The sequence below is a fragment of the Dermochelys coriacea genome, chromosome 1 (genome assembly GCF_009764565.3).
Source record: "Dermochelys coriacea isolate rDerCor1 chromosome 1, rDerCor1.pri.v4, whole genome shotgun sequence".
Lineage (NCBI taxonomy): Eukaryota > Metazoa > Chordata > Testudines > Dermochelyidae > Dermochelys > Dermochelys coriacea.
Genome location: NC_050068.2, coordinates 36,024,463 through 36,037,060, shown reverse-complemented (window position 1 = coordinate 36,037,060; position 12,598 = coordinate 36,024,463). Strand labels below are relative to the sequence as shown.

At 44.7% G+C, this 12,598-nt stretch overlaps 1 protein-coding gene across 13 annotated transcripts in view; it reads right to left on the bottom strand.

Annotated features, from left to right (window-relative positions):
• The window catches only part of ELMOD1 (ELMO domain containing 1), a 62,492-nt gene that overhangs the window by 47,624 nt on the left and 2,270 nt on the right, over positions 1-12,598 (bottom strand). For 3 of the 13 annotated variants that reach the window (XM_038386692.2, XM_038386696.2, XM_038386690.2), the window contains one exon: positions 1,158-1,331. The exons of 9 other annotated variants lie outside the window; for them this stretch is intronic. The gene's annotated coding sequence lies outside the window, so the exon portion shown is untranslated. Of the gene's footprint in view, positions 1-1,157; positions 1,332-5,221; positions 5,241-12,598 lie in introns of those variants that run through there. One more of the 13 variants, XM_043504215.1, reaches the window with a different exon arrangement.

Genomic DNA, 12,598 nt, shown 5'->3' with positions numbered 1-12,598 from the left:
CCAATAGGATGTAGAATTCAACTATCAATTTTACACAGCAAAATACTCAAAAGGACCAATAAAACATCTCCTATTTACCACCTTTCATCCAGGAGGATCTAAAAACACTTTACAGACTTCAAATATAGGGACCATTCATCCATTACCAAAAGGGAACCACCAACAAGGTGGCACATTCTGTTCCAGTAATAACTACACCACAGTTTTTAAGGCAGAGGAAGCAAAAATGTCTTGAAAAAAATCTAATTACCTACAAACCAGATTTTCAGAAGCACTCAGTTCTCATTTAGGCTTCTGATTAAGGGCCAGATTTTCACACCCAATGTTTTGAAAAGAGCTCACCATCCTTTTGAAAGTCTTACAACTTAGTTTGGGGCTCAAAGGGAAGCTGAACCCTGGAAAATCTGACTCCCTGTACTTTTGCAGGACCAAATGATACTGTTAATTTGATGCAAACTTCCCCCTCCCCCACTCTCCTTCTTCCACCTAGTGATCATTTTCCTTTCCTCTTGTTGACCTCTCTGAATATTATACTATCACCTGCTACAAAGAAAAGATCAAGTGCTCCATTTATAAAAAAAAAAAAAAAAAAAACAAAAAAAACAGCTATCTGGTTGGATCACATCATGCTGCTTGCTAAAAATATATAATCCCTAAACTGTGAAAGCTTCATTCCCTTTAGATTGTTTTTGACTGGCTGAATCATGCTGCTGTCCCCTGAATGCTGCTGTAATTGCTACTGGCTGCTGTGACACCTGCTTGAAAGGATGGACAGAGGCTAACAACAAACTCTGGTTCATTCATGAACACAGCAAGCAGGCTTCTAATGCTCCCTAGAGAAGCTTTTGATGTTCCTTAGACAATATCAAGTGCAGGTGAAATGGGAGGAGAAGGGCAAAGACTGGAGGGGACATAAACTGCCCCCTCCCCCCCCCCAATAGTTTTCTGTCTAAAGATATAATTTGTACAACATTCTCACTGCTGGGTCTTAGCATGAGATAAATGAAACAGCCTTTAGTCTTAAGATATTTTGACCCTTAATGACAGTAGGAGCAGGAACAGGACACAATCTAGGCCCACTACTGGCTGTCATACACCACCCTTTGCTAAGCATATATGTTGCCCTCTGAGCATCCCCAATCAGTTCCTTCTTGAACCTGGTCAGTGAAGGAGCTTCCTGTTGGAGACCGTGCTTCTCTGTTACCAGAGCTCCAGAGGGAAGACCAACTGCACTTATGGTTCTGCACCCCAAAATTCAGAATAGTAGTGGTAGGAATCATTAGTATTATGGGTTTGTGAAACCTTCTGTCTTCATGGGCCAAGGGCAGGTCCTGTGGAAAAAGAAGAGCTTGTCTGAAATTTTTGAAAAGTTTGTAATTAAAAATTGTTCTGTTTCAAAAAGTGGTTTTTAAAAGGTCAATATTGGTTTGGGATTTTTCTTTCTTCCATTTTTCATACCAGAGTTAATTTTAAAAGCAAACATCTCAACAGCATATGTTTATGAAAAACTCAGTTTTGGCAGATGAAAAATATTGATAATTAGGACCGTAGCAAATTCAGGGTCCATTTTGGTCAATTTCACAGTGATAGGATTTTAAAAATAGTAAATTTCATTTCAGCTATTTAAAACTGAAATGTCATGGTGTTGTAATTGTAGGGTTCCTGACCCAAAAAGGAGTTGGGGGGGGTCACGAGGTTACTGGTAGGGGATGGGGGGTTGCAGTACTGCTACCCTTACTTCTGTGCTGCTGGGGCGGCGGTGCTGCCTTCAGAGCTGGGCGCCCGGCCAACATTGCCGCTCTCTGGCTGCTGAGCTCTGAAGGCAGAGCAGAAATAAGGGTGGCAATACTATTTGACAAATAGCAAAAAAAAAAGAGAGGTCAGCTGACGTCACTGCATGCAAGATATAACAGGGAACTGATTTATCACAAAGACAATCTGCAGGCAATGGTGTTTTGGCATCTCAAGTGGCTGGCAGCAGCATGGTTTGTGGGTGGAGCTAAAACTACACAATTTCCCCCCTCACTCAATTTGGGGCTCCTGAGCGAACATTGTATTAGTTGCTTCAAAATGGAAACAATATTACCACCAAGGCAACAAACAAACAAAAAAAAATCTAGGGATCTCCGATAGCAACACCAGGCAGTTAACTGGGAAATCAAAGCTTAAATTTTGACTCATTCAATCTTCTACTTCCTGAATCTGTAGAAAACCGAATATTTCAAATTTATCCTGCCGCATCAGAGCTTAAGTTCAAACATTGCATTTCCAGAGCACCCCTTTGACATGTGGTACATATAACGTCACAGGTGGTGCCAGATTTAAACTCAATCTTTCCTAGCCCTATGCAGATTTTTCCATGGCAGAAGAACAGGTAATGTGTGGTTTGGCTGGAACAGTTAGCTGAGTAACCATGACCAGGGTTTACATTGTGAGATCCAACTCTTTTTCCTTGCAAAGGACAAAACTTGCCTAAATGAAAGTTTATTTGTCAGAAAGCAAAAATTTCAAAACCCGACAATTTCAACACTCTTCTTTCATAACTTCTTTCCCATGCTAAGTAATTTATAAAGACATTTCAAAATTATCTGGTTTCATTTATGAAAGTCACAAAGGTGCACTCATAGCAGTTCATTGTTGTTATAGCTTGTTCACTACAGTATGTTTTTAAAAAGTTAACAATTATCATCCAATGTGCATTATTCGTCATTTTTATTTATATAAAGGGAATGATAAATGGTATTTTGCATACAATGTCCGAGATTTGACTTGTTTAAAAATTACACACACACACACACACACACACACACACACACACACACCCCATGAATTTTGCCTCTTTTACTCTAACTTCACTGTGTCCTCTGTTAAAGATTGCCCTGGCAAAAGCGAAGCACAGCGGTACGGGGATACCATCACAAGCACCAAGCAGCCATTTGGACAACGGTTCCAAACTGCAAAATGTTGCTGCCCCATTTTTATTTATTTTGTTTTCTTGGTCCTCTGCTTACTGTCAACAAGAGTTGAAGGCCATGGTACCTTTGCTCCAGTTTTGTCCTCATTACTGACTCCTAAAAGCAACTGAATTCTAGAATTGCCTGAGATCTTTGACAATTCTTTGTACACAACAGTTTACGGGAATGATAAACATTGTCATCCTTCCAATAACAATGGGTCAAAGGACCAAATGTATCCCTGGTGTAACTCAGTTGAATTCAGTGGAATTATACAAAGGACAAGTATCCTCTGTGAGTTTGCTTGTAGCACACAGGATTAAATTAACCATTCGATTAGCACAACGCTGAACAAGTTGCCAGTCAATAAGCACTTTAATTGCCTTCACACTGATTTTGGGTAACAATTGACATGAACATCTAAGTCGTACCAAAGAGATGCAACCGGACAATGCAGGACAGCCCTTTAAGGTGAAAGGAAGATAATGCAACAACACTATCTAGAAATTCAGGGAAACTCCAACATGATTCATGTTGATCGAGCAGAAATCCTTCATATGGTGAAAAGCTCTCCTACCATTGCATACGGAATGCTTTTTTGGTAGTGACAACTTTACCCTGGTGCTACAGGAGGCAGACAAGCTGAAAAGGGGTGCGAGAGAGAAAACTATCCTTGTGTTAACATTTCATGGAGCCAAATGACTGCAGCAGGACCCAGGATGTTCCTTACTCCAGTAAAGTGAGCCACTACACAACAGTTCTGCAGACAGATGGCACAGAGGAGCGTTATGTTTCTGAAGCACTGATATCCTCTGGTGGAAAGTGTTATATAAGTGCTAACTATTTACTACAGTGCCTCTGTGGATTGCAGGACTCCAGACACAGCTAATGAGCAATATACAATGAACTTCTCCTGATGAGTCTGCAGTTGAGCTGACTCAGAATGAGAAACAGTTCTTTAGGAAATTCTGTGGCCTATTGATTTGGTTTCTACTTGGTGCTCAATGAGCTGTTCTGCATGCCGCGGAAACCAGAACAATTCTGTGTGTATGTATGTGCCCTTGCTGGGAGCCTTGACTGTGTGCACAATGCATAGCAAAGCACATTTTATGGATTACATTGTAGAGCAAGCTTTATGTCTTTTAACAGGGTTGGAAAGAGATCTATATGCCTATGGTGAGTAGGAAGTATTCCCAAGCAAATGTCTTCTGCAACTTCTGCAGACTGTAAGATTTAATTTTATTTTAAAAGTTTGTAGATTGTAAAGCAAACATGCCAAATGTGAACCTGGTAATAACTGATTCAGGGGCATCTTCCCAAGGCTGTAAACAAGCTCAGTGCTTCTGCTGCTCCTGATCATTTCCCCAACTTGCAGCAGTCTTGTCAGTTTTCATGTCCCTATTCACAACCCTCTGACTGACCATGAACTGAGGCGAATTAGGTCAATTTCACTCTTCTGCTGCTTGAGATTGCCCTGAGCAGCACCAGAGGCAGGCACTGAAGCTCGTCATAGAAGAAGAAAACCTGAACAAGGAAGCTATGAGTTGAGTAGTGGGAACATTTACAAAGAGTAGCAGAAACAGCCCACCCTCACAGCAGCCAGGCAACTGAGACCTCAGTGGGGCTTGAGGGGGCTAAGGGCAGAGACAGAGAATGTTTTGTCTCCACTGCAGAAGAAAGAAGGTTTTGGAGACCCGGACAGAGATTCCAATTTATTAGTCAACTAATAGGCAGAGACTGATATGAAATACAAAGTCATCAAGAAGGGTCCAGGAACAGCACACCGGTAGGAATCACACACCATGCCCCTTTCCCAGCAACTGGGAAAGGGGTGTGTGGAAAGAAAGGGCTGTTTCTCATCAGGGTGTTACCTCTGGACAGTGACTATTCCCACTCCCACCTCCCTCTTACACCGTTAAGTGTCTGGTAAAATTTCCAAGCTATATGTGAGAGTTGGTGTGTGTGTGTGGGGGGGGGGGAGGGAGATAGTGTGTTGAGGAATAGATTTTTAGTGTAAATAGAGTCAGGAAGAAGGCAAAGAACACAATATGGCAGGGGGAAGAGAACGCTGTAAGTGATTAAAGGGAGATAAAAGGAATACAAGAGATACAACATGATCTACTGAAGGAAAGAAGCAGCAGAGTAAAGTCAGGAAGAGCAAGGCCTTGTCTACACTGGGGGGCGAATTGATCTAAGATACGCAACTTCAGCTACAAAAATAGCGTAGCTGAAGTTGACATATCTTAGATCGACTTAGAATCACTTACTTCGCATCTTCGCGGTGCGGGATCGACGGCCGCCACTCCCCCGTCGACTCCACTTCCGCCTCTCACTATGGTGAGAGTTCCGGAGTTGACGGCAGAGCGATCGGGGATTGATTTATCGCGTCTACACTAGATGCGATAAATCGATCCCCGATAGATCAATCACTACCCGCCGATCCGGTGGGTAGTGTAGACGTGGCCTTAGAAGCTATAATTAAAGCAAGAGAATCAGCAGTAAATGACTTTTTTAAACAGTTCATTAAATAGAAAGTTGATTGACAGCATTACCATTAAATTACTCAAAATCCAATTGTACACAAACACAATTATTACTCTGCAAAGGATATGTAGGTGAAGATATTTTCAGCCCACCAGTAGGTAGGTATTGGGCAAAATTTTCAAGCTCTGTCTTTTTATCACTTTACATAGTTGTATTTTCAACATTAGTTTCATTGTCTTTTTTATTGAAAAGGAAAAAAGTGAACAGTTACAGAAGCCCAAGTCTCCAGAAAATGTATGACAGGAAATATGATGAGAATTCAGTAAGGATGTACAGTCCATGCCATCTTAGAGATTGTGACCTATGTGCTGAAGCGGATAGCGATAACCTTGGTGGGAGAAAGATCTTATGGTTGCATTGTAGCGAATGATGGCTGTGATCCTGCATCTTTGTCATACTATGGAATGAGTCTTCTTGGACTGTATATACAACCAAATAATTTATCCATAGAACATAGCAACACCAATGTAGAAGTTCCAGACATCACAAGAATAGGAGGATAGAATTTCTTTTGAGCACCAACAATCACTTGTGAAAGAGAGTCTAACACTTCACAAATATCTGTAGGGAAAGTGATCTGGGCCTGTGTCACAGAGTCACCAGGCCAATGCTCTGGAACTACTCCATACAAAGCCAGTCAGGACTCTGGGTAGCATGCCTCCTCTCGCTGAGCATACTGTCTCCAGGGCAAGAAGTTTACACAGCTTTGACCTTCCTGGGTCTGACCTTGGAGCATTCCGCATCCCCTTCCACATCATGCGCTTCCCACAGCAAATCCACCCGGGCGGGGCTCCTGGGGAAGCCAGAGGGCCCTGCACCCCGACTCCTGCAGTCAGCAGTGAGTCTCAGCCAGCATGTAGAACAGAAGGGTTTATTAGTTGACAGAAACAGCGTAGAACAGAACTTGTTACCACAGAAATCAGTGACTTTCAGCCAAGTCCATCTTGGGGAGTCCTGGGCCAGATGCCCTGGACTCCCCCCATTCCAGTTCTCCACAGCAGACCGACAGATTCCAACGACCCAACCTCAGACACCCCATTGCTCCTCCTTATTCTCTTTCTTTGCCCTAGGAAGCGAGACAGTCACCTGGTTACATCCACCTATTGGGTCTCAGGTTACAAGGGCACCGGTCATAGCATACTTGCAGACAGCTAGTGCAGCTCACCTGCCCCAGAGGTCTCAGCCAAAGTCACATACCCCTATTCCCACCACTGACGTATTTGTGCAGCACACAGGGAAACTGAGGCACACAGTATTCATGCAAAACAGTAAAACTCACATAGGTTCACATACAACATAAGGGAAAATCCCCACTTTGTCACAGCCTGATCTCTCCATGAACTTTTACAATAGCTTATGTGATAATGTACATGACATGAGCTATGTTCCATTAGTTGCTCTTGTGATGAGGAAACTCTGCAAGATGAAACTCACAGAATTCCCTCCCTTTCACTTGGATTTCTCCCACAGAAATAATGAGATGTCTCTTAATTTCTAAGTTTCAGTTTCATTCTGCATACTATGATTTTTTTCCTTCTCTTTTTCATAGGAAGCAGCTATAGCTGTGCCATGCAATCTGTATATAACACAATGAATGTTTCAGAGCTACATTTCCCCTTCTGCACAACACAAACAAGGCTGAATAAGGTTTTCCATTTTATCTTTATCCAGTGCCAGGTACGGTACAAACACAGAGTGATAGTTCTTGCCCCCAAGAACCTGGAATCAACACAGATAAGACAGGCAATGGGTGGAAAGAAAAACATGGTCGCCTCACAAAGGCCCCTGGAGTTTTGATCAGCATGCCCTTGCGGAGTGGTTTTCATACACAGTAGGTGCGTGGGAGGCTTGTTGTGAAGTCATTGTTCCCTTTTTAGCTCAAGCCCAGGGTGTAAAGGATATGGGGGTGAGCACAGCTCCAAATCTCCTCCTAGAAGCAAAGGGAGAGTTCCCCTTCTCCTCCCTGGTTTGGGCAAGCTGTGCTCCCCTCTCCTCTTTGACTGGTGCGATGAGAGTTCCCCTCACTCCCTCCCCCAAACATCTTCTCACTATTACCTGTGCCAGGGACTATCAAATCCCCATAAGTTAACAATGGGGAAAGATCTGCTCAAAGAAATAATTCTCTCGGTTATGTTCCAAAGAACCAGAACCTGTTTCATTGCACACATCCCGGTCACCAATGTTATCGATACCTGCAGGAAACAGGGTGACTGAAAAATGTCAGTTATCAGCAGTGCTGTAATTTTGTCAAGGCAAGTTTGGAGAAAAAGCTGCCCTGTTTAGTATGATGATCGCCATGTCACAGTCACAGAAACTGAGAACTTCCAAGAACTACAGGCATTGGTTTGTACCCAAAGTGTTTCCATTCTTAGAGTAACCCCCAAGGAGATGACCTAGATTCCTGGGGCTCTGTCTGCCGGCAGCTCAGGGAGAGGCACACAGTCCCTGGTAGGGAGGGGAAGCCAAGGAAGACTCAGTTAGCCTGGGAATGAGATGCCCTTCCCAGGAAACTCAGGAAAGGGGGGAAGCCATTTTTTGAGACAGTCTGGAGCCAGCCAGGGCAAGGGCAGGACTGGCTGTGTGGGGAGCTGTTGAGTCCCCGGCCTGCATGCAGGGTTCCCCCTGAGAACTGGCCTTTAAGGACCTGAAAGCAAGATCCCTCAGCTGGACTTTTCCTTCTCCACTGATGACTGCCAGTTTGTAGAGTTTTGCTGGGAAACTTTCCCAGCCAGGCTGAGTTAGCCCCCCAGTTCCCTAAGGGAGACTGGTCACCACATGGTCAGCTCTGCTCTGGCTGCTAGTCCAGGGCTGCCGCCTGCTGTAAGCGAGTCTGGACGCTGAGGGAGCCGACTACAGTTTGGATTTTAGTTCAGTTGTGTAATCTGTATCTTGAGCCCTGCACCCCTTTGTGGTGAGGGGAAATCCTGGGAGCAGAAGCAGCCTGATTCCTGCCTGAAGAGGATCCCTGCCAGCAGAGATGAGCCCCTCAGCAGTGACTGAGTCCAGAGTCATCTCTGAACCTGAGGATCATTTATGGAGTTTGTGAGTGCACCATCTTTTAGTCAGATTTTAGAGTAGCAGCCGTGTTAATCTGTATTTGAAAAAAGAAAAGGAGTACTTGTGGCACCTTAGAGACTAACAAATTTATTTGAGCATAAGCTTTCGTGAGCTAAGTGAGCTGTAGCTCACGAAAGCTTATGCTCAAATAAATTTGTTAGTCTCTAAGGTGACACAAGTAATCTTTTAGTCAGTCAGTACGGGAAATTGTTTGGGGACTCGCTATTCCCTGAACTGTGTCCTCAAGCCAGGGAGTAAGGGTTTGGGGATTTTATAACCTGCTGCATATTTAACCTGTGGAGCGACTTACCACCTCCTCCCACTTGTGAGTCCTTTGGGTTGTACTGAACCAGTCGGCCACACTGCTAAACCACTGAAGAGACAATATCGGGGGCATAGGTCATCAAGGGCCCCAACAAAGTACGTGTACCAATGGAACACTAATCTTACATTTGCTACATCAGGTCCTGTGACTGGGGAAAGTTATGGGTATTATCAGCGTGGGCACCGGTGACCCTACGAATAGTGTTTTACCCTGTTATATTACACTTTTTTGTTAAATACATACAACATATTCAACACAGTAATTATATTTGTGTTATTTCCTGGGGGTCTCCAACTATCAAGTAAGTGGGGGTTACCATATGGTTAGAATTTTCCTCCCAAGCTGCCCTGGTGACCCTGCCAGGAAGGAGCAAGGGGGGTGGAGGCACCGCCAAATAAAATCATAGGGAAAAATAAAGAAGATACACCCTGCTGAGTGGGTGGCAAGATCCAGACCTGTCCATCAAAACCTGTAAGCAGATTGGCATTAAAGAAGGTAATTGGGTGGAGAGGGGGCACTACATTAGCATGTACCAGTCTTCCTTGTTGGCACTGTGATCATAAAGGATAGTTGACATAGAAATTGCCACACTACAGATGGATATACTCTCATGACCTGAAACACTGTGGAGGAGGGTGAGAAGCAGATCCCATATTTTTTCTTTTTCCATCACATTTGCATGCTATTGTTTATGCAAGTAACGGATACCAAGGCCACTTAGTCAATGCAAAGACTTCCATTAAACGTCTATGTATTTTGGAAATGGCCCATAAAGCAACCTCTTCCTGGTTCATGCAGGGCATCATGAACATAGGATGACCTGGCACCTATTTGCGTTCTTTTCCTTCTCTAAGTTGAATGATTTCAGACACATACTACTAGCTGTAATTAGAGACTTGTTTATATGTATTATGTAAGAGGTAAAAGGTCTACCTAGTGCAGTTCCTTTTTATTTAGGTTTAAATTTCACAGGCATGTTTTCCCCAGTTGACATTTTCCTTCCTCAATTACCTCCATAAAAGCATTAATTGTGGATGAACAATGAATTAATGAAGAGCCAGCACAATCCAAGGGATTGTGGTCTGGGCTACGAGCCAGGAGTTCCCGAGTTCTAATCCTGACTCTTGGATGGATTTGCTCTGCAGCCTTGGGCAAATCACTTAATCTCTGCACCTCAGTCTCACCAGCTATAGCTGATGGATAATTACAATTACCTACCTCAGGGTTGTGAGTGTAAACCAACAACAGTAGATTCATAGATATTAAGGTTAGAAGGGACCATTATGATCATCTAGTCTGACCTCCTGCACAATGCAGACCACAGAATCTCACCCACCCACTCCTGCGATAAACCTCTCACCTATGTCTGAGCTACTGAAGTCCTCAAATCATGGTTTAAAGACTCCAAGGAGCAGAGAATCCTCCAGCAAGTGACCCATGCTACAGAGGAAGGCAAAAAACCTCCAGGGCCTCTTCCAATCTGCCCTGGAGGAAAATTCCTTCCCGACCCCAAATATAGCGATCAGCTGAACCCTGAGCATAGGGCAAGATTCACCAGCCAGATACCCAGGAAAGAATTCTCTGTAGTAACTCAGATCCCACTTTGTAAGTACTGTAGCACTGGGGGTGGGGCGCATAGTATACGACTACAAGTGCTATTCGTTTTGGGTGCAGAACCATGATTCCAGCACCCCAGTACCTGCTAGGCCCCCTCCAAGTCTGTCCTACTCCTCCAAGCAGCTTTAACATGTCACAATTTCCCTCTCTTCATACATCAAGTCTGCAAACCATCTTTTGAACCTCTCAGCTCCTTCTCATCACCTCCCTACCCCACACACTTTCTTCTCAGACCCTCATCAACCTACAACTCTCAGGGTTACCCTCACCAGCATCAGTTATCACCACTCTCCATCTTATTTCACCTAAGTCCAATCATCCACCTTAATTTTATTCACTCCCCATTTTGGATCTCCCCAAATCACCTGGTTTCCTTCCCAGGACCTAGCAAGCCCCACCCCCCTGGATTAGGACTCTCCTTCCTTCCATAAACTCCTGAAAATATCCTTCTCTCCCTGGGCTTGTGGTCTTATTATGATCTAAAACCAGGCATAGGCAAACTTTTTGGCCCAAGGGCCACATCTGAGAATAGAAATTGTGTGGCGGGCCATGAATGCTCACAAAATTGGGTTGGGTGCTGGAAGGGGTGAGGGTTCTGGTTGGGGCCAGAAATGAGGAGTTCAGGGTGTAAGAGGGGGCTCTGGGCTGTGGGGGGGGGGGGGTGAGGGCTCCAGCTAGGGATGAGGAGTTTGGGGTGTAGGAGGGTGCTCCAGGGTGGGACCAAGGGGTTTGGAGGGGGATCAGGGTTGGGGCGCAGGGAGAAGCTCAGGAGTGCAGGCTCCGGATGGCGCTTACCTCAAGCGGCTCCCAGAAGCAGCAGCATGTCCCTTCTCCGGCTCCTACACAGAGACATGGCCAGGCTGCTCTCCACGCTGCCCCAATCTGCAGGCACCGCTGCAACAGCTCCCATTGGCGGAGGTTCTTGGCCAATGGGAGCTGCGGGGACAGCGCTTGGGGTGGGGGCAGCATGCAGAGCAGAGGCCCTGGCTGCCCCTACGTGTAGGAGCCAGAGAGGGGCCATGCGGCTGCTTCCAGGAGCTGCATGGAGCGGCCCTCAACCCTGCTCCCCGGCTGGAGTGCCTGAGCGGGGCAAGCCCCAGACTCTGCTCCCCAGAGAGAGCTTGAGGGCCAGATTAAAACAGCTGGCGGGCCAGATCCGGCCACCAGGCCATAGTTTGCCCACCTCTGATCTATACCATCAAGCAACAAAGACTACCGAGGAGCATCAGACAAACCTTCTTCTCAATGAAGCTTAGCAGACATTCATGAATGGTACAGAGACTAACTCTCCCAATGACCCAGTGGACGTTTAGAACCAGTAGGACTTGCTCTCCAACCAGCCCAGATTTTTCTTTTTACAACTTTGTGCTAGGGCTGCAAATGGTCCATGGAGCAAATAAAGATCTCCTGTGTCTGGTTTTGTGCATCTTATACCTCCTCTATATAATAAAATAGAATCATTGCCAATAATGATTGCAGCTGGACCAGTGCTGATCACAGTTCAGCTCTGAGCGCAAACCTACTCTGAGCAGACTTAGAATACAAGGTGGTTGATTTGCCAGCAGCCACTTGGAACTTTGTGCATCTTACTGCTCCCACTACTGAGCTACACTGCTGCTAGCAACAATGGGAATTTTAAAAGAAAAGACAGCTAGTGCAGCACAGCCTTGAAGCATGGTTTAGCATTCTGGCTGTGTTAGCAGTACTAGTCTCATCAGGTTATGATTCTGTGGCACCGACAACAGAAAAAGATCTTTTGTCATTTAACAGAATTCTTTGTACATGGAACTAAGGACAGTATCTATCTACTGAAACTTTGTGCAACACCTGCCTGTGGGCTCTGACTCACAGAGGGTTAAGAGGCTCTTTCCACACTGCTACATGATAACTTGATGTACAGACCTATTCCCTGAAATGCAACAAAGCTAGCAGGAAATTTAAATGTGTTTTGTGGGAAATCTGTAGCATTCATTCATATTCAATTTGTTTTTTCTACAAATGGCCATTTGTCTTAATGTGAAATACAACGTTTCTGAAAAACAATGACTAGCAGTTTCAGGCAAGAATCTAGATAGGCAATAAATAATCAATTCCAAAAGAT